The sequence below is a fragment of the Culex pipiens genome, chromosome 2, assembly GCF_016801865.2.
Source record: "Culex pipiens pallens isolate TS chromosome 2, TS_CPP_V2, whole genome shotgun sequence".
Classification (NCBI taxonomy): domain Eukaryota; kingdom Metazoa; phylum Arthropoda; class Insecta; order Diptera; family Culicidae; genus Culex; species Culex pipiens.
Window position 1 is genome coordinate 64,285,946 of NC_068938.1, and position 13,136 is coordinate 64,299,081.

General features: G+C 34.7%; 1 protein-coding gene across 4 annotated transcripts in view; it reads left to right on the forward strand.

Moving 5' to 3' along the window:
* The window catches only part of LOC120421711 (zinc finger protein chinmo), a 152,326-nt gene that overhangs the window by 10,465 nt on the left and 128,725 nt on the right, over nt 1–13,136 (forward strand). For 3 of the 4 annotated variants that reach the window (XR_005606010.2, XM_039584957.2, XM_039584959.2), the window contains exon 1: nt 6,490–6,621. The exons of the other annotated variant lie outside the window; for it this stretch is intronic. The gene's annotated coding sequence lies outside the window, so the exon portion shown is untranslated. Of the gene's footprint in view, nt 1–6,489; nt 6,622–13,136 lie in introns of those variants that run through there. 4 annotated transcript variants of the gene reach the window in all.

Genomic DNA, 13,136 nt, shown 5'->3' on the forward strand with positions numbered 1-13,136 from the left:
TCAAACCCGTTTTTTCTGACGCACTTTTCCGTCCCAAATTAGTACGCAGTGTCCAATTGGAATCCTGTTTGATTAGGATTCAGGAAGTGGAAATAAAGAAGGGGGTCTGCGATGCAGGAAGTGACCGCGCGTGCAGTCCGTGTTTCCTTGTTATTTGAGGGGTTCCCTCCTAGGGTTAGAAAGGGGGAATCGGACAGCATACACATTCAACTAATGCACATGTAGGGAGCACGCACACAAACACAGCGACATGGGAAATGAAAGGAATAATTTCGAGTTGTGATTAGCATATGAATGGGACGAATCATGAAAGGTTCCTGGCTTGGGTTTTTTTGCATTTCTAATTCTTACTTTTTTCGGCGTTCCCTAATTTCTAATTTGGGAAAATTTCTCAGCGACTAGCGTCTCGAGCGGCGTTTTTATTTGCATGAGGAGAAAGTCATTCCCGCTGATTTGAAGTCTTTTTGGAAAACTAGAATGCGTGACCGGAAGTTACGCTTGGGTGGGTAGGCAAATTGGGATTATAATTTGACAATGCATTTTTGGGATTAATATACTCAATTTTGAGCGGCCAAATCTTGTTAAAAAAAATTAAAGAGGCTATGCCGAAGACGACGTTCTCAGATCCAATGTGACCTCGGGCTCACTAAATTTGCAAACCGTCTATATTCAGCTTTTCAAAATGTGTTCATTTCAACACAAAAAAAAATGACACGTCGAGATTCGAACCGTAGCACTTTGAACGGCATTCTAATTCTTTACCACTCTGTCACGAGAACTTTTTGTCAGAGAAGTAGAGCGAACGCAGACATGCTCTCTTCGCCGTTTGCACTCTCTTCTCTTGGTATCCCTCTGAACGTAAACTTGAGCAACCAAAAAATCACCTGAACTCATTGTGTAACATCGAGACTCGAGCCGTAGCACTTTGGGTGAGAGACTAAATCTTTAGCAATGTACTGTGAGAGCTTTTTCTTCTTTTTTGCGTTGATTTGGGTTTGGATGTAGAAATACTCAAATTATTTATGAAACATGATTGTTTGAAATGATGTCACTGAAAACCAAATTATCCTTAAATGAATTACGCAAGGACTTTTGCAGCTGCATAATGTTATGACGTGTAACATCCGAAAACTGCAATGATTCAACATTGAAAAGCCTCTCGTGCAATAATCATGTAATATATCCACTCGATCAGCTCCACACCAGAAATCTCTGCAACCGCGTAAATTTCAAAATTACAACCGATAAATGTGCCCTGACTGACGTTAAACAAATAAACAAGGAAGAAAAGAAGCCAAGCAAACCTCTTGAATCATCGCTGCGCTGCGTTTTCGCCCCAAAACAAGAGCAAAACAATCTCAAGGTCGCGCTCAAATTTCGTCGCCACTCCTTCGGCTCTCGCACACACACACTTTAAAGCAGCGAAAAAAAATCGGATCTCCAGCAAAATTTCTACCCGATGACACCCCACAGAATGGTGCTTTTTTTTGTTCGTCTCATTTGCCAATAAGGGTAAGACGATTTTTTTCTGTTGTGTTTGCTCCTTATTTTGGGTTCACTTCATTCAAAAAAAAAAAAAAGGATGCGGCCCCGAAGGGGGCCACGAGAGGACAATTCGGCGGATTTCTTTTCTTTTCGGCCCTCTTCTTTTGTGTGTACCGTTCGGCTTAGGAGCCGCTTCGCTCTCTCTCTCTCTCTTCATCAGTAATTACGCGCTGATTATGACATTGTGTGTACTACCACCACCACCACCGTTTGTTGACAGAGTTGTTGCGCGGTGCATTTCGGCTGCAGATAACGTTACTGGGTCAGCAGTGTGATTCTGGGGGAAATTTGGGTCGATAGCGGGCACATTTTTGGGGGTCTTATCAACTCTAGAAATAATTTTCGGAGGTTAGGAAATTCCAATCGCATTTGACGCCATTTGACAAGAAGGGGCACTTCCGGAAGTGCGTCTTCTTTTGCATTTGAACAGGGGACACGCAAACAGGTAAGGCGAAATCAGCACGCACACACACACCGTTACAGGACGTGTAACGAGAGTGTGATTTACGCTTCACTGCAGGGAAGAATTGGATTTTTTTTTCCTTTCTTTAGAAATTTTGTTTAGAAAAAGGGTGATCCAGCGGAGAAAACCGCAGGAATATCGAAAAGAACTACGCACCGGGAAGTGCAAACAAGGAGAACACGTGGTGAGCAAAAAATGTCTTGAAAAGGGGATTGAAGACTTGTTTGCAATCGGATTTGCGCAATTTCGAAACTGAGCCGCTCTTAGCGAGAGCGCACGCACACCAATTGATCGCGCGCAGCGATGAGTGCTGCTTTGTCACCAACACACACTATTTTCGGACGCATCGCACACTTTTGTGTCATAATTGAATCTCGCTCTCTCGCTGCTTAAACCCCCAATTTCAATGACATTCAATTTCATTTCAATAAAATGCGATCAAATCACCATAAAACGCAAAGTCCAACATCTCAACCGCAAAACAAACACAAAAATTGACAAAACAAAACCGGTCATGCAAGTGTGTGCACCTTTTTTTTTAAATCCCACCACCGGCGATCACTGCATGGTGCATACAAACACACCAGTGGAAGAGGGAAAAAAACAAACATTATGCAATCGCGGGCTCGTGAATGAAAATTTGGACACCAAATACGCTGCGCGCTGCTCTCGGTTGTAGTACGGCGTAGTGTCATCAAAGTCATCATCATCATCATCAGCGGTGGTGATTGTGTGTGGTGGCTGTTTGTCATTATCGTCACGAGTTTCGAGCGTTATTCGAGCGCTTCTAATCGAAAATAATTTTTGTTTTTTTTTTCTTCTGATTGTCATTTGCGTGGTGCACTTTTCTGGTTTTATCTAGATTTGAGGTTTTTTTTACGACTCAGTTGTCCGAGTGATACAAAATATTGAGGCACTTCTTTTGTAAATTTCAAGTAATTTTGAACGGTCTTTCAAAAACTCAACAAACTGGTAACAAATTGTTGCCCTTTTTATCTTTTAGGTAAGATTAATTTGTTAAAAGTCAAACTAATAATTAGTCAATTATTTTTTTAAGGACAAAGCTGAAGATCTTGCCCGAAACTATAATAAGCTCTTTTTATTTTATCATGACTATTTGAAACAAGCTTGGATTCAATATGGTCGAAAATATGTGTGATTGGGCCTTTTGAACATTTTGAAAAAAACATCTCGATACTTAAATATTTTGGGATTGAAAATCAGACGCATATTTGCTGAGTTCTTGTTTTCAAAAAAAAAAAGATTTTTTTGAAAAATTGGCGATCCTGCCAAATAAATTTTAATCAATTTGTGCCAAAGCTGGCATGTATTTACCATCTAAAAAATATTCAAAATTTAGAAATTAAAAAATGTTTTGCGTTACTCAATACTTTGTGTGACAACCCCATTTAAAAAAAGTTTTTTTTTTAAGTGTGACTATATATATTTTTTTTTGTTTTTAAGCTCTAAGCAATACCTACAATTTTGCCGAAAACATCAATTCGATCAGAAAATTTCTGGAGTTTTTTTTTTTGAAAAGGTCCAATAAACCAAATTTCCAGTTTTTGCTTTTTGGGTGTTTTTGAAACCGCCTTGAGTCAGCGGTATTAAAAAACACCCAAAAAGCAAAAACTGAAAATTTGGTTTAACTCCAGTTTTGTTCTAAATGTATACATTTTAGAATATTTAAATAGCCTTTTTGTATTGTCGGTTGCCATAATTTTACGAAGAATTGTTTGTATTGTAATTGAATTATAAATGATGCAAAATGATTTCTTAGGCCAAAGAAAAAGTTAATACAAGTTTCGCCCAAAGTAATAAAATACAAAAATTAAATTGGCATAATTTTGCGAATTATTGATCAGCGATGGAAGAATCTTCATCCAAACAAATCTTTTGTCGCTCATCAAGAGAAAAAAATGGTAGAGAACATGGCTCTCCTCTCCCGCGCACGAAGGATCGGTGAACTCAAATCAGCTGAATTATTGGGCAGGAAAATTACCTGTCACTTTTCACAGGCCTCCAACACAAAATGACCTGTCACTTTTCACAGACGAACAATGTTTGTAAACAAAACGAAATGAATGAATTTATGAGGTACTAACAATGAAATTCACAGAAAATCTTCTACTGATTGACTTTGATCGAAAAGTTCTGGAGCAATTTTCATTTGTGTTCTTTTTTGATCAAGATTAATCTCAAGATTCTATCCTGGAGATGTTTTTGTAATAATAAAATGCTAATTTTGAATAATACACAGCTAAATTAATGTAAATTTAGTAAGGTGGAAATGTGAAAGGGTAATATTGCCTCTTTATTATGAAATATTATTTCTTTTCAGGTTGAAGGTGAAGCCGTTGATCATTTTGGGAGATAATTGATCATCACTCTAAAATATTCTGTACAAAATTCAATTTAACGAATTTCTCCACCAAAATGATCAAATCATTGATTAATGACGATTTCCATCACTTCGCAAGGAATGGGATAATCGTTTCCAAAAGGAATCAGCATGTGTAGGGCAGTATTCTAAACAACTTGTAGAAGGAATTTTGTCAAAATATTGAAAACGACGCAAAATTTATATCATTTATCGAAAAATCATGGCAATGATGGAAGTCTTCACGTAAAATTGAAACAAAAGTCGATGCCATTTAAAGAATTCCACAACTCGGTCAATACTCAAATGCCAACGCACTTGTTCTGCGCTGGTGTTGGTTACACCCTGACCACGTTATGAATAGCTCAGCGTGGAACTTGAGCCCACACCTTCCGAAAGTAATACACCTTGGGCAAGGTCCCAATTTTGGGTTATCTATAGTAGCGTGTTGTACCTTGGCACCTAGCGTGCACACACACACATTTTTGTGCTACGCCAATGCATAATTGTGGCTCGCGCGTCACACACGCGCACTTTTCCGATTGCGCAAGCAAATAAACAACCACACACATGTCACACGGCGAGCAATAACGTGGCATCAAATTGCCAATCTAAGTGCATCGGCACCTGCCAAAACTCAATTCGATACCCTTAACCAGTGTGTGTGTGTGTTTGTTTTTTTTCTCTTTGTGTGGCTCGTGGCCAACTGCGTCGAAACGCATTTTTCGGGCCACTTTTGTATGTGTCTCACTTTTCGTGTGTTTTTTGTTTGCTTGGTCGAAAATAATAATACCCAGAAGAAAAAAAAACAAAATAAAAACGTATCATAACGCAGCATTTTGCTGATTAAGCGAAATTGTGCGTGCTGCCTTAACGAACGGCACACTGACAGCGCCACACGCACACACGCGCAATGGGAGCAGAAATCACTTTGGAGTCACTTTTGGAGGCGGCTTGATCAAATAATTGCGCACGCACGCACACTCAACAGTGACCACTCGAAAGTGATCGCGCTGGCAATCCTCTCTCTCTCTCGCTCTCGTTAAATGGTTCCAAAATGCCTCTGCTTATCGATATCATTAGGGGCATTTATTTGACCACCACGCTCACGTGAGCTGAGAGAGAGAGAGAGGGGGTTTCACTGTGTAATTGATTTTTTTTTGGAAATTTTGAAGTTGTTACATGAACAAAAATTATAACCAGAAATGTTTTACATAAATTACTTTTTTCAACAAAAAGTGTTTACTATTTTATTTGAAAATTTAACAAAACTATGCAAGTGCCTCAAATTATCCCACATTAATTCTACAAACAAATGTTTACACCTCCAAACCGCCCCAATCGGTATTCAACGGAATTTTACAGTTTTGTTTTCTTTTAATTTCACAAACTGCACTCAAACATCTCGCTCTCACACCCTCCTCTCCGGCACCGTTTTTTCGGCATCTTCGGATATCTTTAAAAGGCCCCCAACACACACGTGAGAATCGAAACAATCGACACACAAACCGCCAAATCGCGCGCGCCCAGACGTCGGTGTCTGCGCCGAGAGAGGTGAAATGAAGAGTGTTGGTAAACAAATTTCGGTACCCGACTTATTACACAATTACTGCAAGCCTCTTTCGTTTTTTTCTTTCTATCTTTTTCGAATTTGAGGCTCGTCTATTGGTATTTAAATGCAACGCAACGGGGTCTTGTCACAAACACACCTTTTGTGCACAGTTAAAAATCATTTTTATATTACAAATTTTTTTAAGAAATCAGTTTCATATTTTTCCATATTTTCAATAAAAATTTTGATAAAAGAACATTTGAAAATGTCAAAATTTACACCTTCAAGAATTTTATTTTTTTCACCGTGAGCACAGAGTGAAGCTGTGCAGATCACTCTTCACAAAACAACAACCGTAATATCGATCAATACAAACACACGAGAGATCCCGTTTCCTTCTGTCTTTGTGTTAGTATTGTTTGGGCTCATTGTTTTCGCTGGAACACTTTCGGGAGTCACTTTGGGATGCAAATTTGCAATCTTGCAACCACACAACAGCACAATCGTCGTCTCGGTCAGTATTGGTTTTGCATCGGTAAGTGCCGCACCGAAGTGCTGTTGCAAGAGTTCTTTTGTTCGGAGTAAAATTTATTCTTTTGTTGCAATTTGAAGTGAGATGTGAACCATGTTTTGGCAATCGCGGGACGATGCTGATTAGCCGAACTTCAACAGCGCATACAGGTAACGGTTGTTTAGCATTACAAGACTTGAGTTGGGAGAAAACTGTAAATTTTGCAGTGCTTTGTTTGCTTGTTGTTCGGTGTAAAGGTATGTTGACGGTTGGTTGTTTGACGGGTTTGTGGTGAACGTGTTATCCATACAAAATGAATGAATTGAACATGAGATACTGATGATGCTGTTTTGGACAGTCAAGAGGTTCAACAAAGATTTTCATATTAATTTCAAAAGAGTTTAATTTTACCAAATAACAGGACATTTAACAGTAGTTTTCTCGATGGCAATTATTTGAACTGATTTATTTATTATATCTGAGCTATAAATTGTACAGACCCTGCTGAGCTATGCTATGCTTTGCTATGCTATTCTACGCTATATCTGAGCAATAAATTACTGGGCTTTCAATATACCAAATTTGAGAAAATTTGAAAGACAGCAACATATATTTAAAAAAAACCTTTTCTTGGTATAGGGTAATGCATTTTTTTAGTATTTTCATATAATTTTTTACAAATTTTGAATTGCTTTAGAACACTTAGAAGATAAATAACAAAAATCTACTTCTTAATTAAAAATTTCTAAGTATTTTTGTTCTTTTTTTAAAAATCCATAAAACTAACAAGATTTAATTTCAGCAAGCTGCATAAATGACATGCCTGAAATTTATTCCAATCTTAACGGACCTAACTAATCACAAACTTTTAAAAGTTAAACTTAGTTAATAGTTTTGTAAATCTACTCTGGCTTTAAAGCGAATAAATAAACAATGTAATACGAAGATTAATAATTTTATCAGTAAGATTACTTTAATTTTTTTTTACTCTTGCTAGTCCCTTAGTAAAAGAAATAATTGTTCATAATTTGATTATGCAACACACAGCTGAAAGGAACTCCAAAACTCTGTTATGGACTGCAAAAGAACTTATTGTATCTTGATTATTTACCAATATAACTGAATTGAATTTAGTTGAAATAATTAATAATATTTTGAAATCGTTATATAACTAATTTTGAAGCATTATTAATCAAATAACTAAATGCTTTCAAATGTTTTTTACAGTTTTCATTTTAGAAAATAATTAAACAAAAAACGAAAAACATTGTAAACAATGTAGGATTTTATTATTTCCAACACATCAATATTAAATATTGATTTTTTGTATTTTTTTTCGATTTTGATATTCCAAACTGAAATAAGCAAAAGCAAAAATACCAAATAACGCATGATTGTCTGTAATTTTGAATCACATCAATGTAATATATCATTATTACATTGCTAAGTTTTTGTTATGTTCTAGAATGTTTTAAATTTTTATTATAATTAACTATTTTCAATTCCATAATAGACAGTCTCACATTAGAAAAGTAGTACCATCAATACTCGAAAAAAAGATTTAACATGCAAAGAATTATTTTCGAAAGAGTGTTAAATATTTGATTATTTGATGAACTCTACATAATTCACTTCATTAAAAAAATGTTAGTAAGTAAATGCCATAATATTAACACCAAATTAACACTTGTTCAATTATTTTTTTTTCTCAATTTTAATTAAAAAATTTTCAACTCGTAAATTAATTATTTTCTATGATGTAATTAGATATGTTTTTCACATATAATGGAAGTAAAATAACCATAATTTTATTCACCTTGCAGTTTCTGATGTAAAATTGCAAAAGTTTTCTAAAACTTTATTTTTTTTAAATATTTTGTACAAGAAGATGTGTTATTTTACCGAAGAAAAAGTGTGCAACAAAATTTGTTATTTTACCAAAGAAAGTGGGTAAAATTACTTCAGCGAGATGATTGATATATAGTTAATTTTTTTACATTTTTCAATTTAAAGTAAAATAACAGACATTTCTTCAATTTTTTAGAAAAAATTGTTTGTTGATTTCTCAAGTACTTTTGGTTTTAAAGTTGAATTACAAAAAATCACAGTTGAGGTCTATTTTATTTTGAAGAATTTAATATGTTTGTTTGAACTTGATTTTTTCAAAGTAGTTCAGCTATTTATCATTGCTCGCTTTATTTTTCAAAAGGTCCTTTGTACATGAAGAACCCATGGTTCATTGGATGTTTTGTAAAATAATCTAGATTTTCAAATTGGAAAAATAATTGGTTTACTAAATGATCAATTCTAGTTGTTTTGAAACAAAACATTTATTTCCTAATGTATGATATTTCTAACAAAATTGTAAACATTTCAACTGTAATCAGTTTTGATATGATGCTATGTTAAGGTATTGTTGAAACCCGAACTTATCCATTGTTTCCGAAATAAGTCTTGTCTCAAGGAATGACTTGCTGTAAATCTTCCCAATCTTTCAAAACTTCAAAACACCTTCGCCGCCACTACAATTTTTCAAAAAACCTTTCGATTGAGTGCACAATTACGTGCGCTCTCGTTCTGTCTCCTCTTCTCCTTCTCTTGCATTCCCATTCCTCCTTTCTTCTTTTCGCTTTCTCTAGTGTGTGGCAGGCCTTGTGCGTATCACCTTTTTTAATAGGTCTCTTTCTCCACAGTCCAGTCTGCTCCGGCTGCCGCGCGCTGACATTAAAGGTTCTCATTTCCAGCTCCCATTCATCAACTCACTGACAAACGCCACTCACACTCACACACCAGGCATGGTCAGTAGTGACCACTGTGTGCCAGTTTGTTTCTTTTTGACTTTTCTAGTGTTTTAGGCACTTTAATTTTATTGATATTATTATAAAACTCAAAAATCTTGTAAAAATTGCTTAATTTAAGCTACATGCTAGTTTTACATAAAAAATCATGTAAATTTACATGTTTGTTTTTACGGTGCCCGTCTGATTGGGACAAAGACGCCACAGTCCGTTGCGCTAGTTTTCGGTCGCTCGCAGTTGTCCTCATCTTGTCATTTCTGTTGTGGCCGTTGTTTTCGTGGTGATTCGAACTTTTATGGTGTCATTTCCTACACGCATAAATTATGCTGCAGTGGCGCGTGAGCGCGCCCCCCTCCTGCAATTCAAATTTTATGCTGCAGCCAGTATTAAGTAGTTCAAGCATTTTAAGAGTTGCTGAATTCCTCCAAAAAGCTCCCCCTTCCTCGCAAAGCTTTTCAAAGCGTCAAGCCCAACTGCAGTGCATATTTATGATCGACCCTTCTTGTTTTCGCCCCTGTTGTTTTTTTGAAGCCCTGCTCATAAAGTCATTCCGTCGTAAAAATGTACGCAATTTATGTTGATGGAAGCTCGTAAAATTTTCAACTTGACCGGCATGACTTGCAACGGCGCAAGCCAACATAACCTCAAACATAAATAGAAAAGTTCCGCGCAATGCGTTCTAACTCGGGATGCATTTTTGTTTTTCTTTGGTTATGATGACTTATGTCGGTGGTGGCGGCGGCGAAATGAGATGATAATTAAATGGAGATTATGTTGAAGATAATGCGCCCAGGGGCGCCTAACATAGGGGGTTTGGACTTTCCTTGTCGCTTCGAAAAAGGGGTTTGAAGGGGGAGAAATGGTGAAAAATTTGAAGTATTGCTGTTCTTACGCAAGAAAAATATTGTTTTCTGAGAGTTTCTACTTTAAATAGCTTGATTTAAGTTCAAAAGTTCATCTAAATCTCAATCGTGTGATTTTGAACGTATTCCATGATTTTTTCGAAAAAAAAAACATTTTGAAAGTTTTGGATTGAAGACTAATATTTCAAAATGGACACAATTAAAATATTTTGAAAAAAATAGAATCAAGACTAACATTTCCAATAGGCGTAATATTGATTAAGCCTATTCGAAATGTTGGTCTTGGTTCTAAAATTTTTAAAATAAAGTCAATGTTACGCCTATTCGAAATGTTAGTATTGATTGTAAAAGTTTCAAAATATTTTTTTCTAAAATATTATAACATTTTTCAAATGTTTCATTTTTCATCATTGAAAATTGGACCCTTAGTTGCTTATTGGCATTTGAAAATGTGGGAATGTTTGAAAGAGATCTTCAATTTTCTTGTTTCTTTTTTTTTAATTCGCTGTATTTCAGCAACTAATGGTCCAATTTTTTATGCCTTCTGGGCAATTTTATTGGACATTATCTTAACTTTTCGAGAAAAATCAAAAAATCATTACTTGACAGCCTAATGTTTCTCCATACTTTTCTATGGCTCAGAAGTTTGTTAATTACAAAATTGTAAATTATTTTTCATGTACATTTTTTTTTGAGTAGTCCTTATCAATACTTTCAACAATGCCCAAAACACTGAAATTCTTCAAAAGTTACAATTTTCAAATATTTACATACCATTTTTGTATGAATTGCATAGATATAATATGTCATTGAATGAACCAAAGACACAATATAACTTTTTGGGTCGTAAGACATTTTTTTAAAATGATTTCTGAATATATGTTAAAATATGGAGTTAAAAAAATGAAATTAAGTTTGAAGTTAGAAAAAATCCTACAAACAGTTTACTTTTGGTGATAAATTGTGTTTCAATTAAATCGATTTTTGTAAGAAGAATGACAAAATTCATTTCTTTAATGTTTTCACAATGTTAAGTTATTCATTTTCATTGCTTTGTAATGCATAATTTCCATTTTTATGAATGCGAAAGAAAATTGAGAAAAATAAGTTAAGATATTTTTTTTTAATTTTCCAATATATTTTTGGTGTTTCTTTTTTGTTTCCTCAAATATTGCAGTTGGCAACAGACAATTTTAAATATTATTATTTGCTTTCAAATTTGATGTTATCAATCACTGACTGTCCTTCGTCTGTGGCCGTTGCAATTCAGAGTGGGGTAGTTGAATTTAAATAAAAGTTCAATTGAGAAACAACATGGAAAATTTCAAACAAAATAGATCTTAATTTATTTATAAAATTCAAAAAAAGAACATAAATGTAGTAGAAAATGCATGAAAATTTTAATTTGCTGCTGTTTAAAATTTTTATGCATTTTTTACCACTTTTATGATTTTTCAAAAAATTGTATAATATATTGTATAAATTAAGATCTGTTATGTTTGAAATTTTCCATGTTGTTTCTCAATTGAACTTTTATTTAAATTCAAAGTATTTTACATCCAAAAAATGTTTTTTGATACAATTCAAAACTGTTTGGATTCAACAGAAATTCAATTTTAAATCTTTGGGAAAAAGACTAAAACAGATTTTCAATCAAATGTTAACGCCTTAGTTAAAATTAGTTTGTTAAAGTTTTTAATTTTATATGAACTATTGACATTTTAAGATCTAATTGAAAAATCATTAGATAAATATCAAAAATAATCAAATAATTTTAAGTGTCGAAAATTTCAATTTAATTAAATATTTAAGGGCCTGAACAATGCATATCTATATTATAAACATTATAAAATGACTATTAACTGATTTTTAACCATTAAACATTTTATTCATTTACCTTATCATTTAAGTCAATGTATAAAAAAAAGGTTTTTGCTTCAGTATATTTTTGAAAAATAAAATACAAATAATTTTTTTTAATTGAAACAGTAAAACTTGAATAAAGTGACTCAATAATTTTTTTATAATTTTTGCATCATTTTTTTAAAATAATTCATAAAAATGTTAAATTGCGTAGACAATGACATGACGTTTACTGCCTACTTAAAACCAAAAATGTTTCTAATGTAGCTTTTTTGATAAATTTAGCTACATACTCTGATTCCGACTCCAATTTATAAAAAATACTCTGACTCCAACTGAAGCTGTTTTTTTTAAATAAGTCGATTCCGATTTTAGCTGCTGGCAATTTAGCGGCTTCGACTCCGGCTTAGCAGAATTTTCAGAATGACCCGGCTCCACCGACTTCGATTCTGACTCCAACTCGAAAACCTTGATTTTTTTTCAGAAGTAGCGGTTAAAGTTCTGAATTATAATTTTCGACGCCATTATTCATTTTTTTAGGTTTCTGTTCAAGAAAGGTTCCATTTTGTAACTTTACGTGACTCAAAATGACTCTTTTTATAGTTCTATTTCGTTGATCGCGTTGCACGGGGTGCTCATAAAGAAATTAAATATGTATCAGTTTTTTGTTGGTTGGACCTCTTCGCTTCCTCTTGCACTATTTTTTGGACGGTGTGGTTCCCTAGGAGATGGGAGACAGTTATGCTACCGGCATTGTACGATTTAGAGGCTTTTAGGCGAACAAATAGTCGTTAAAATCACCGCCCTATCAAGGGGAGAAGTGCACACGGGTGTGATGAATCCGTAATTGGATAAGAAGATTTATTGTCTTATGCAGTGTGGTATGCCTTACTAATGTTGAACCGTTTTCTTCTCCTTTTTTTCCTTGCAGGTATGTTGACCGGAAAGTGACCAAAAGCAATTAGAGCACTGATTATCTTTCGCTGGAGTAAGATTCATCGCAGCGAAGAAGACCGCGTCCGCTTATCTGTGACACCCCGTTAAGGTTAGAACGCCGAAAACGCATCCAACCGCGCTGAATGAACCTTAATTCGCTTCGCTCGATTGCAAATTCACCTTTCGCACACTCTCGCACGCGGAAAACAAGATCGCTCCCTCACC